The sequence below is a fragment of the Arachis hypogaea genome, chromosome 20 (genome assembly GCF_003086295.3).
Source record: "Arachis hypogaea cultivar Tifrunner chromosome 20, arahy.Tifrunner.gnm2.J5K5, whole genome shotgun sequence".
Lineage (NCBI taxonomy): Eukaryota > Viridiplantae > Streptophyta > Magnoliopsida > Fabales > Fabaceae > Arachis > Arachis hypogaea.
In genome coordinates, this window is record NC_092055.1 from 126,630,179 (window position 1) to 126,642,307 (window position 12,129).

Sequence of the window (12,129 nt, forward strand, 5' to 3'; positions counted from 1 at the left end):
CAGTTTGCTCTTCAGTAACATCCTCATTCTCTTCAGAAGAGGAATACTCATCAGAGCTCATGAAGGGCATAAGGAGGTTCAATAGAATCTCTATGGTCTCTAGATGAGCCTCAGAGTCCTTTGGTTCCTCAGAGGGAAGCTCCTTATTGATCACTGGACGTCCCAGGAGGTCTTCCTCCTTGGGATTCACGTCCTCCTCTCCTTCTTTGGGTTCGGCCATGGTGCTTATGTCAATGGCCTTGCACTCTCCTTTTGGATTCTCTTCTGTATTGCTTGGGAGAGTACTAGGAGGGATTTCAGTGATCCTTTTACTCAGCTGGCCCACTTGTGCTTCCAGATTTCTAATGGAAGACCTTGTTTCATTCATGAAACTTACAGTGGCCTTAGATAGATCAGAGACTAAATTTGCTAAATTAGAAGTATTTTGTTCAGAGTTCTCTGTCTGTTGCTGAGTAGATGATGGAAAAGGCTTGCTATTGCTAAACCTGTTTCTTCCACCATTATTAAAGCCTTGTTGAGGCTTTTGATCCTTCCATGAGAAATTTAGATGATTTCTCCATGATGAGTTATAGGTGTTTCCATAAGGTTCACCTAAGTAATTTACCTCTGCTATTGCAGGGTTCTCAGGATCATAAGCTTCTTCTGCATAAGAAGCCTCTTGAGTACTGTTGGATGCAGCTTGCATTCCATGCAGACTCTGAGAGATCATATTGACTTGCTGAGTCAATATTTTATTTTGAGCCAATATGGCATTCAGAGTATCAACTTCAAGAACTCCCTTCTTCATAGGCGTCCCATTACTCACAGGATTCCTTTCAGAAGTGTACATGAACTGGTTATTAGCAACCATGTCAATGAGTTCTTGAGCTTCTGCAGGCGTTTTCTTTAGGTGAATGGATCCACCTGCAGAAGTGTCCAGTGACATCTTTGATGGCTCAGATAAACCATCATAGAATATATCCAGGATGGTCCATTCTGAAAGCATGTCAGAAGGACACTTTTTGGTCAACTGTTTGTATCTTTCCCAAGCTTCATAGAGGGATTCACCTTCTTTCTGTCTGAAGGTTTGAACATCAGCTCTAAGCTTGCTCAGCTTTTGAGGAGGAAAGTACTTGGCTAAGAAAGCCGTGACCAGCTTATCCCAAGAGTTCAGGCTGTCTTTGGGTTGAGAATCCAACCATAATCTAGCTCTGTCTCTTACAGCAAAAGGGAAAAGCATGAGCCTGTAGACTTCAGGGTCTACTCCATTAGTCTTAACAGTATCACATATCTGCAAGAATTCAGTTAAGAACTGAAAAGGATCTTCAGATGGAAGTCCATGAAACTTGCAGTTCTGCTGCATCAGAGAAACTAATTGAGGTTTCAGCTCAAAGTTGTTTGTTCCAATGGCAGGAATGGAGATGCTTCTTCCATGTAAATTAGAATTAGGTGCAGTAAAGTCACCAAGCATCTTCCTTACATTATTATTATTTTCGGCTGCCATCTCCTCTTCCTGTTCGAAAATTTCTGAAAGGTTATCTCTGGATTGTTGTATTTTAGCTTCTCTTAGTTTCCTTTTTAGAGTCCTTTCAGATTCTGGATCTGCTTCCACAAGAATGTTCTTATCCTTGCTCCTGCTCATATGACAAAGAAGAGGGCACAGAAAAATAATAATAATAGTAGAGATCCTTTATACCACAGTATAGGGATCCCTGTGTGAGTAGAAGAAGAGGGGGAGACAAAGAATGTAATGTAATGGAAGAAACACAACTGTGAGGAGGGTTGAGATGTGAGATGAGATGTTAGTAGATGAATAAATAAATAGAATAAGATGGGAGAGGGAGAATTTTCGAAAATAATTTTTGAAAAAGGGTTAGTGATTTTCGAAAATAGTTTTTGAAAAAGGTTAGTAATTTTCGAAAAATTTTGAAATCAAAAATAAAAATAATTAGTTAATTAAAAAGAAATTTTGAAAAAGAGGGAAGATATTTTCGAAAATTAGAGAGAGAGAGAGTTAGTTAGGTAGTTTTGAAAAAGTTAAGAAACAAACAAAAAGTTAGTTAGTTAGTTGAAACAAATTTTGAAAAGATAAGAAGTTAGGAGGTTAGAAAAGATATTTTGAAACCAACTTTTTGAAAAAGGTAAGATAAGAAGATATTTTAGAAAAGATATAATTGAAATTAGTTTTTGAAAAAGATTTGATTTTTTTTTAATCACAATTAATGACTTGATCCACAAGAAATCACAAGATATGATTCTAGAACTCAAAGTTTGAATCTTTCTTAACAAGTAAGTAACAAACTTGAAATTTTTGAATCAAAACATTAATTGTTATTGTTATTTTCGAAAGTTTGATATAAAAATAAGAAAAAGATTTTTGAAAAATATTTTTAGAATTTTCGAAAATAACTAAGAATTTTGAAAAAGATTTGATTTTTGAAAAAGATTTTGAAAGAGATAAGATTTTCAAATTGAAAATTTGATTTGACTCATAAGAAACAACTTTAATTTTTAAAATTTTTTGAAAAAGTCAACTCAATTTTCGAATTTGATGAGAGAAAAAAAAGGGAAAGATTTTTTTGATTTTTGAAATTTTTATGAAAAACATGAAAATTATGCAATGCATGAAATTTTTAGATCAAAACAATGAATGCATGCAAGAATGCTATGAATGTCAAGATGAACACCAAGAACACTTTGAATGTCAAGATGAACATCATAGACACAATTTTGAAAAAAAAAATTTATGCAAAGAAAACATGCAAGACACTAAACTTAGAATTCTTTAATGCTTACGCACTAAGAATTCAAGAATGCATATGAAAAACACCATACAACACAAAACAAAAAATCATCAAGATCAAACAAGAAGACTTACCAAGAACAACTTGAAGATCATGAAGAACACTATGAATGCATGAATTTTCGAAAAAAGCAAGATGCATATGCAAGTGACACCAAACTTATGATATGACTCAAGACTCAAACAAGAAACACAAAAAATATTTTTGATTTTTATGATTTTCTAATTTTTTTGGATTTTTCGAAAAATTAATTGAAAAAGAAAAATAAGGATTCCAAAACTTTTAATATGAATTCCAGAAATCTTGCATTCTTAGTCTAAAGCTTCAGTCCAGGAATTAGACATGGCTCACTAGCCAGCCAAGCTTTCCATGAAAGCTCCGGTCCAAAACACTAGACATGGCCAATGGCCAGCCAAGCTTCAGCATGTAATTCAGACATGACATGCCTGACATACCCTACAGTCGTATAACAGCTGATGGTTGGAAGCCTCAGTCCAAAAGAATTTAGACATGACTTTACAGCCAGCCAGGCTTCACATGCTTCATGAAACACTAGAATTCATTCTTAAAAATTTTGAATCTAAATTTTTTTTTTGAAAACATTTTTATATATTTTTTTTCGAAAACAAAGGAGAAAATTTTGAAATATTTTTGAAAATTTTTTTGAAAAGAAAACAAAAAGAAAATTACCTAATCTGAGCAACAGGATGAACCGTCAGTTGTCCAAACTCGAACAATCCCCGGCAACGGCGCCAAAAACTTGGTACGCGGAATCGTGATTACACTTTAATTATGTAAAATTTATTGCTCTTTCTTTCCCTGGAAATGGCGCCAAAAACATGATGCCAAGACCATGGTTCACAACTCCGTGTAACTAACCAGCAAGTGCACTGGGTCGTCCAAGTAATACCTTACGTGAGTAAGGGTCGAATCCCACGGAGATTGTCGGTATGAAGCAAGCTATGGTCACCTTGCAAATCTCAGTTAGGCAGATATAAATTGATAATGGTGTTTTCGAATAATAATTAATAGAATAGGGATAGAAATACTTATATAATTCATTGGTGAGAATTTCAGATAAGCGAATGGAGATGCTTTCGTTCCTCTGAACCTCTGCTTTCCTGCTATCTTCATCCAATCAGTCTTACTCCTTTCCATGGCTGGCTTTATGTGATACATCACCACTGTCAATGGCTACTTTCGGTCATCTCTCGGGAAAATGATCCAATGCCCTGTCACGGCACGGCTAATCGTCTGGAGGCATCACCGTTGTCAATGGCTTCATCTTATCCTCTCAGTGAAAATGGTCAACGCACCCTGTCACGGCACGGCTATTCATCTGTCGGTTCTCGATCATGCTGGAATAGGATTTACTATCCTTTTGCGTCTGTCACTAACGCCCTGCAATCGCGAGTTTGGAGCTCGTCACAGTCATTCATTCATTGAATCCTACTCGGAAAACCACAGACAAGGTTTAGACTTTTCGGATTCTCTTGAATGCCGCCATCATTCTAGCTTACACCACGAAGATTCTGGTTAGGAGATCTAAGAGATACCCATTCAGTCGAAGGTAGAACGGAAGTGGTTGTCAGGCACGCGTTCATAGGGAATGATGATGATTGTCACGTTCATCACATTCAGGTTGAAGTACGAATGAATATCTTGGAAGTGAAACAAGATGAATTGAATAGAAAACAGTAGTACTTTGCATTAATCTTTGAGGAACAGCAGAGCTCCACACCTTAATCTATGGAGTGTAGAAACTCTACCGTTGAAAATACATAAGTGAAAGGTCCAGGCATGGCCGAATGGCCAGCCCCCAAAACGTGATCACAGGATCAATAATACAATCCAGGATGTCTAATACAATAGTAAAAGGTCCTATTTATAATAAACTAGCTACTAGGGTTTACATGAGTAAGTAATTGATGCATAAATCTACTTCCGGGGCCCACTTGGTGTGTGCTTGGGCTGAGCTTGAGTGTTGCACGTGTAGAGGTCCTTCTTGGAGTTGAACGCCAGTATTTGTGCCAGTTTGGGCGTTCAACTCTGGTTTTGGATCCTTTTCTGGCGCTGGACGCCAGATTTGGGCAGAGAGCTGGCGTTGAACGCCAGTTTGCGTCATCTAAATTTGGCCAAAGTATGGACTATTATATATTGCTGGAAAGTCCTGAATGTCTACTTTCCAACGCAATTGGAAGCACGCCATTTCGAGTTCTGTAGCTCCAGAAAATCCACTTTGAGTGCAGGGAGGTCAAAATCCAACAGCATCAGCAGTCCTTCTTCAACCTCTGAATCTGATTTCTGCTCAAGTCCCTCAATTTCAGCCAGAGAATACCTGAAATCACAGAAAAACACACAAACTCATAGTAAAGTCCAGAAATGTGAATTTAACATAAAAACTAATGAAAACATCCCTAAAAGTAACTAGATCCTACTAAAAACATACTAAAAACAATGCCAAAAAGCGTATAAATTATCCGCTCATCAGTAAGCTACAGGGGAGGGCTTACAAGAGAGAGTGAGTGTCGAGGAAGGAGGCATTGTCAGAGAAAATCACCGCCGGTTCACAGTGTTGGAGCATAGACAGATGGAGCGCCGACAGAGCGAGTGTCGACGGAGACTTTACAAGAGACAGTGAGCACCAAAGGTGGCCCTGCCATAGAGAGTCACTGCTGAAGGAGGGTTAGGGGTTTACAGCGTATAGAGGAAACAAAAGGAGTAGTGACGGTGGGAGCACCGGAAGAGGAAGCGCCGACGGAGGCATTGCGACAAATGAGAGAGTGCGAGTGCCAGCGATGAGCTCTGTGTGATTGAGGAGGGTTCTTCGAAGATTTTTTATTAGCTTTGTGTGTTTCGAAGAAAGGAAAGAGTGTTAGGCATTATTGTGTAACTCTCTCAGTATTTCGAAGAAAGAGGGGTGGAAAACCTTTTTTTTGGGAACGTTGTGCCCACGCTTTTTGGGGTGCCAAAAGAGTTAAGTGAAACGGGCACGCTTCAAAAACGTGATGATAACAACAATATTTTGCCATGCTTTAAAAGCATGTCTGTTGTTCAAAAGCGTAGCCTAATCACTAATAAATCATCACCTCATAAAAGCGTGACTGTTGACCCTTTCGGCCACGCTTTTGAAGTGTGGCAAGAAAAAGTGTGGCCAAATCTCTAATCAATCACCACCCTCATAAAAACGTGGCCGTTGACCCCTTTTGGCCATGCTTTTAAGCGTGGCAAGAAAAAAGTGTGGCGACTGACCTTTTTTCTTGTAGTGTTTGAATTTTACTAAGATAATCTGCTACTGAAAGACCTTCTTTCTTGATCATCTTGAGCTAAGATTTGATATGTTTGATTTAAGCCTTTGAAGATTTCGAAAAGAATTCTTGAATCTTCTCCCACACTTGATAGGCAAAATTACAATTAAGCATCTGATTCTTGAGAGGCTCATCCATGGATGTAAGTAACCAAACTATAAGGTATTGTTCGAGACTTTCATTCCTTGTACTTTTCTAATTCTGTGCCAGCAGTTCTTTCTAGCTCAGTACTGAATTGTGGAGGACTTTTTGTTTGAATGAGATGATCTTCCAAACCATTTGCTCCAATTGTGTGTAATGTTAATTTTTGCCAACTACAAAAGTTATTCTTGTTGAGTTCATTATCAAGAACTGGTATAGATTTTTTTTTTTTTTTTTTTTGTGAAGAAGTATTTGTGGGTAGTGGTATAATCTCTGTTATGGATCATTACTGAGCTCTAGATACCATGTAAAAAAAGTGAATTGAGTGATCTAGTTGTTATCACTCTTATCATCCGGATATTATCCTTTTGTAAAGAGTATTACTATTTGTATACTTAAATTGATGCTTATTTTGTATATATATATATATATATATATATATATATAGATATATATATACACCCCCTTTAAAGATTAAAAAAAGATAAGCCAAAACAAAAGAAAAAAAAATAGAGATTATGGTCTAATGAATTATTATAAATATAATTTTAATATATTATTAATATATACATATAACATCTAGTAAAATATTAGGTTAACAAAAATAATTATTGTTTACTTATATAAGGCATGCATATGACATCAAAATTATTAGACTCATTTTGATTCCAAGATAATGGAGTACAATTCATATTGGTGACATATCCATTGCATGAGGTATATATTTATGGAGCTAAAGAAAGTCTATTCTTGGTTGGTTTATATGTTTCTTTTAAATAAAAAAAAATTGATGCCATTTCTTAATGTTGGAAGTGATATCGGATCGCACTAGTATATATCACTAAATAAACATGCACGGGAGATTTGTGGCCATTTTTTAAAGTTTAGTAACGATTTTAACCGTTACAATATGGTTGGACGACACGTAGCAACCACTGTCCCTGTTTTCTGGCCATACGATTAGCAGCGATTTTCATCGTTGGAGTAACCATTGCAAAATGACAAAATTAATTGTGGCAATTTTTCATATAAAAAATAAATTTATGACAGTTTAAAACCGCTGCAAACTAAACTACGTTTTAAAAAATTTGTGAAACTTTGAAATCACCGAAATCTGCTACATAAGATTAAAAATTAATAATAATGAAATAGTTTGTACCATTTTCCTCATCACATCACATTTCCTTTACATCATGATTGATCAAACTTTATATCTCCATTAAAAAACACACGCAATACTAAGTTCATAGGTAATTCAAAATTATTAACCATTATCATTAATAAAATTCTTTTAAAAAAACACCATACAAGCACTTTCTTGTAAAACTTTTTTGAGATAACTTACATTAAATTTGGAACTACTAAATATTTTGATAGGAGCAATATTATATATATGACCAACAAAATTAATTGTTTTTTATTAATACTTAAACAATAAATTAATAAAATTAAAAAATTTAGAAATAAAATTCTAAAACTATTTTTATAGACACTAATCAAAATAATAAATGAGAACAATATATAACAAATAGGTCTCTAAAAATTTTTTATAATGGACTTATTATAAGTTTCTAAAATAATAAAATAAATAAAATAAATTCTTGAAAAATTATAATGCGAAGCTTTCTAAAAAAAATAGCAATAACAAACACATTATTTGATCTTTCTTTTGGTCGTCCTTAAGTTCATTTCATTCTTTGAAACAATTATAAAACTCCAATATTTTTTTTAGATAAATAAGAGTAGCTCTCGTCCATCTAAACAGTGGGGGAAGGATAAAGGTTCAATGTTAATTTTTTTTAAATTTATTTGATATTTTCTTCTTTTTTTTTTTAATGAACATATAACTTTATCGCAAAATTAAATTTCTGATATATTTTTTTATTTATTTGGTAATTTTTTCATCCTTACAAATAAACTTATATGTTTATTGCAAAATTTTCCAAAGATCCATTTGTTTTATTACTCAATAAATTAACATGATATAAAATAAATATTTGAAGTTTAATATATCATTTAAAATTAATTACTATTTTAATTTTCAATAAATAATTTTGGTCTTATTAAACTATTATATACTATAATTAAGATTAGAAGAGAAGTAGCAAAAACATGTGCTAAATATTGTGAATTGTACTAAATGATATATAGTTATTTGTAGCAACAAAAGATAATACAAAAACCAATCTAATTAAATGAAAGAAATTAAACTAAAGATCCTCAAGATGAGCATGGCTATTAACCATGTCTTGAGGAATGAATCTGGCCCAAAACCAATGTGATCTCCACACACTATTCATTTCTTCAATTGGGACATTCTTTGTCTCAGGAAGGAAGAAGGCAATAAAAATAGTCATGATAACTACAAAACCACCAAAAAAGAAGAAAAGACCGAATTTCAAGTGACAAAGCATCATGAGAAAAACTTGGCCTATGATAAAAGTGAAGAGCATGTTAACCGAAACATTGATGGCTTGTCCTGCGGATCTTATTTCAAGAGAGCATATTTCACTGGGAACCAACCATCCAAGTGGACCCCATGACCATGCAAATGATGCCACGTATGCACATATAAAGAACAAAAGAAGGTTCACTTCTCCATTGCTAAATGAACCTACACCACTCACCCCAAACTCCTTAGCGATCATAGCTCCAACCGCAATCTGCAAATTAAACAATCATTCTCACTTATTTTCTAAATTAATTATGTAGTAATGTATTGAGTTATTCAATCCCCAAATGATTTCTCAGATTGCCCTAAAATAGTTCATCAAATCTCAATTATATCAATTAAGTTGTTAACATCGATAAAAGTGCATTACATTAGTCTTTTCTTTTTCATAAGTGACTCATTACATCGTTAAACATTAATGTAGTACATTTTTGTCAATTTTAAAAAGTAATTGGTGTAATTAAAATTTTTATACTATTTTAGTGTGTGCAACTAATTAGAAGACTATTTTAAAACTTAACTTGTATGTTATAATCAACTTTTTTGAATACATCATCTCAATTTTTATTTTAATTAACTTTGTAAAATTTAATTACATATACTATACAAGATATAAAAAATATTATGTATGAACTAAAAATTAACCACTAAATTATGTATTTATATATAAATATATATTTTGTATTTCAACACATGCACACACATATATAAATGACTGAGCGACTAATGTTTGATATACAAATAGCAAAGTTGATACAAGATTTAAGTGACAAATGAAAACATACAAGAGAAAGTCTTGTATATGATACATCACACTTTATAAGATCAAGTAGAAAAATCAATTAACAGAATCCATTCTTAATTTTCACCTGACAAATAAGAAACAAAAATCTTCTTCCAAATTTATCCATGGAAAGAATATAGTAATAATGAATGATCAGTAAACTTTTATTTATACTCATAAAAAATCATAATAGTATCAAATTTATTCATAAATAAAAGAATTAATTTTGTATCTATAAAAAATAATCTATGTGATAAAAATGATAGTTTTTTACAAGTAAATTTATTAATGAAAGATTTCTCAGTATTAAGAACTTTTATAAGTAAAAATAATAATTTACTCAATTTTCATAAGTGCAAATTAAATTTAGTTAATTCTATTTATTCTTGGATAGATTGGATGACATATATTCTGAACTTTCACCAATACAAATGCTAGTTTATATATGATAATTGATAAATTGATGATAAATTGAAGCATGCATGTTGTAACTAACTTTTACCTGGCAAAGTAACATTTGGATGCCACCTTCAAGAAACAAAATTCTTCTTCCAAATCTATCGACAGAAAATATAGAAATAATGGTGGCAACAACATTGACTCCACCGGTGATGACAGCAGACATAAGAGAAGCATTACTCCCAAACCCTAAAGTTTGGAAAAGAACGGGCGCGTAGAACATAATCACATTGATCCCAGTGAATTGTTGAAAGAATGGAATCAACGAACAAAAAACAAGTTGAGGCCTATATTTTGCTTCTATAATATTCTTCCATGCATTATCCACTTTTTTCGCTTCCTCACTTGCATTCACAAGTTCTTGAAACTCCTCATCCACATTATCAATGCCACGAATTCGTTGCAACATTTTTCTAGCTTTTTCTTGTTTACCTCTTTCGATCATGGAGTTTGGCGTGTCATCTAAGAAAATTGCTCCCAAACACAAAATAATTGCCGGAACTGCCCCTATTCCCAAGGAAAATCTCCATCCATTCTTAATCTTGGCAAGCTTGTAGTTGATGAGATTCGCGATTAAGATTCCGATTGTGATCATCAATTGAAATCCGATGTTAAGTGCGCCTCTAATCTTCGGAGGCGCCATTTCGGATAAGTACAACGGAACAGACTGTTTGTTTGTTCAAAAAAAAAAAAACTTTACGCATTAATTAGATGATAAATGATAATAATTTTATCCATAGTTATATAGAACGTAATATGTTTCCATACGAAAATAGATATGCACTATATCATATGTGAAAAATATACATATGATATTCTACAAATGAATTAGTATGCAATATAAGCGAATTTGCATGCAATACGCTACCTGATTAGTGAATTCATGTAACTATGATTTTACCTGATTACAAAATCCGACACCAAAACCAAGCAACAAACGACCGATGATAAGCATGGCAACGTTGACGGCGAAAGCGTCTAACAAGGAGCCGATAAGAAAGAAGATTCCGCCGATAAACATAGAAATCTTGCGGCCCATGATTCTTGTTATGGAGGAAGCAAAGAAAGAAGCAACCAATGCCGCGAGATATAAAGAAGATGTGAACAATGTGAGCAATGGATTGTCGAATTTGCAGTATTGACTCTGATGATGAACACCGGATTGGTCTTTCATTTGGATGTAAACATTGGGAAAGAATTTGAGTAAAAATTGGTCCATGGAAGTCACGCCTCCTGTAATGCCAAGATCATAGCCAAGAGTAAGCCTCCCATGGCGGCAACAATGCATGTGACTATGACGAATAATGTGATCTTTCCTTCGTGGTGGGTTCCACCTCCTGTTGCGACAACACCTCCTGCCATATTTTGAACTCTGTGTGTCTTTCTTTACATACATTCCATGCATGTTAATTCTTAACGTCCCTTTCCCAAGGAGGAAACTTATATGCACCACTTCTGCCTAGGATGTGTTTTATTTTTAGTATTAAGAGTGGTTGATAAGAAATCGGATAATATAAAATAATAAAATATTTATTTTTATATTAAAAAAACATAAAAAAAAAGTATAGTAAAAAATGATATATAAAAAATTATTTTTCTTTTTTATATATGCATTTACTAATCTTAGAATCATAAAAGATAAAGCTAAGTCACAAATAATAATGATAATAGTAGTAGCTAGTAGAGGATTGCCTTTAATATTTATTTAGGTTTGTAAACTAATTAAATTGGAATAAGATTTAGATTCCATAAATATAGAGAATATAGACACCAATAAACTCATATAGTACATGCTATCACTATAAATATAAACTCTTTAGGGTATACAAACATACTAGTTTAATAACATTTTCATATCAATATTACTCATCTTAAAAACTATTTTATGCTCTCTCCATCTTCCAATCATTTTTAATTCTCTCATCTTTCATAATCTCCACAAAGTATTTAGACCATTGATTTGATCTATGATTTTACTTGTGAATTCAGCAAATCAAAAAAATTTTTTTGTTCCTAACTATCTTAGATAAGCATAGAAGAAACAAATTTTGTTTTTTGATAACAACTAGCACTCTTCACAATCAAGGGAGAGAATCTAAAAGATCACATATAGTTAAAGAAAAAATACCTGCTAAATTTAAATTTAAAGAAACAAAGGCTGTTGATAAGATTTCTTTAATATATTCAAAATAAATATAACAA

General features: G+C 33.3%; 1 non-coding gene and 1 pseudogene across 1 annotated transcript; one reads left to right on the plus strand and one right to left on the minus strand.

Annotated features, from left to right (window-relative positions):
• Positions 1-979: 979 nt before the first annotated feature.
• Positions 980-1,087, plus strand: LOC112787449 (small nucleolar RNA R71). The gene has a single exon (XR_003194863.1). It is a non-coding gene; the product is annotated as a small nucleolar RNA R71 (small nucleolar RNA).
• Positions 1,088-8,349: 7,262 nt separating this feature from the next.
• LOC112786315 (sugar transport protein 10-like) lies at positions 8,350-11,289 on the minus strand (annotated as a pseudogene).
• Positions 11,290-12,129: the final 840 nt, after the last annotated feature.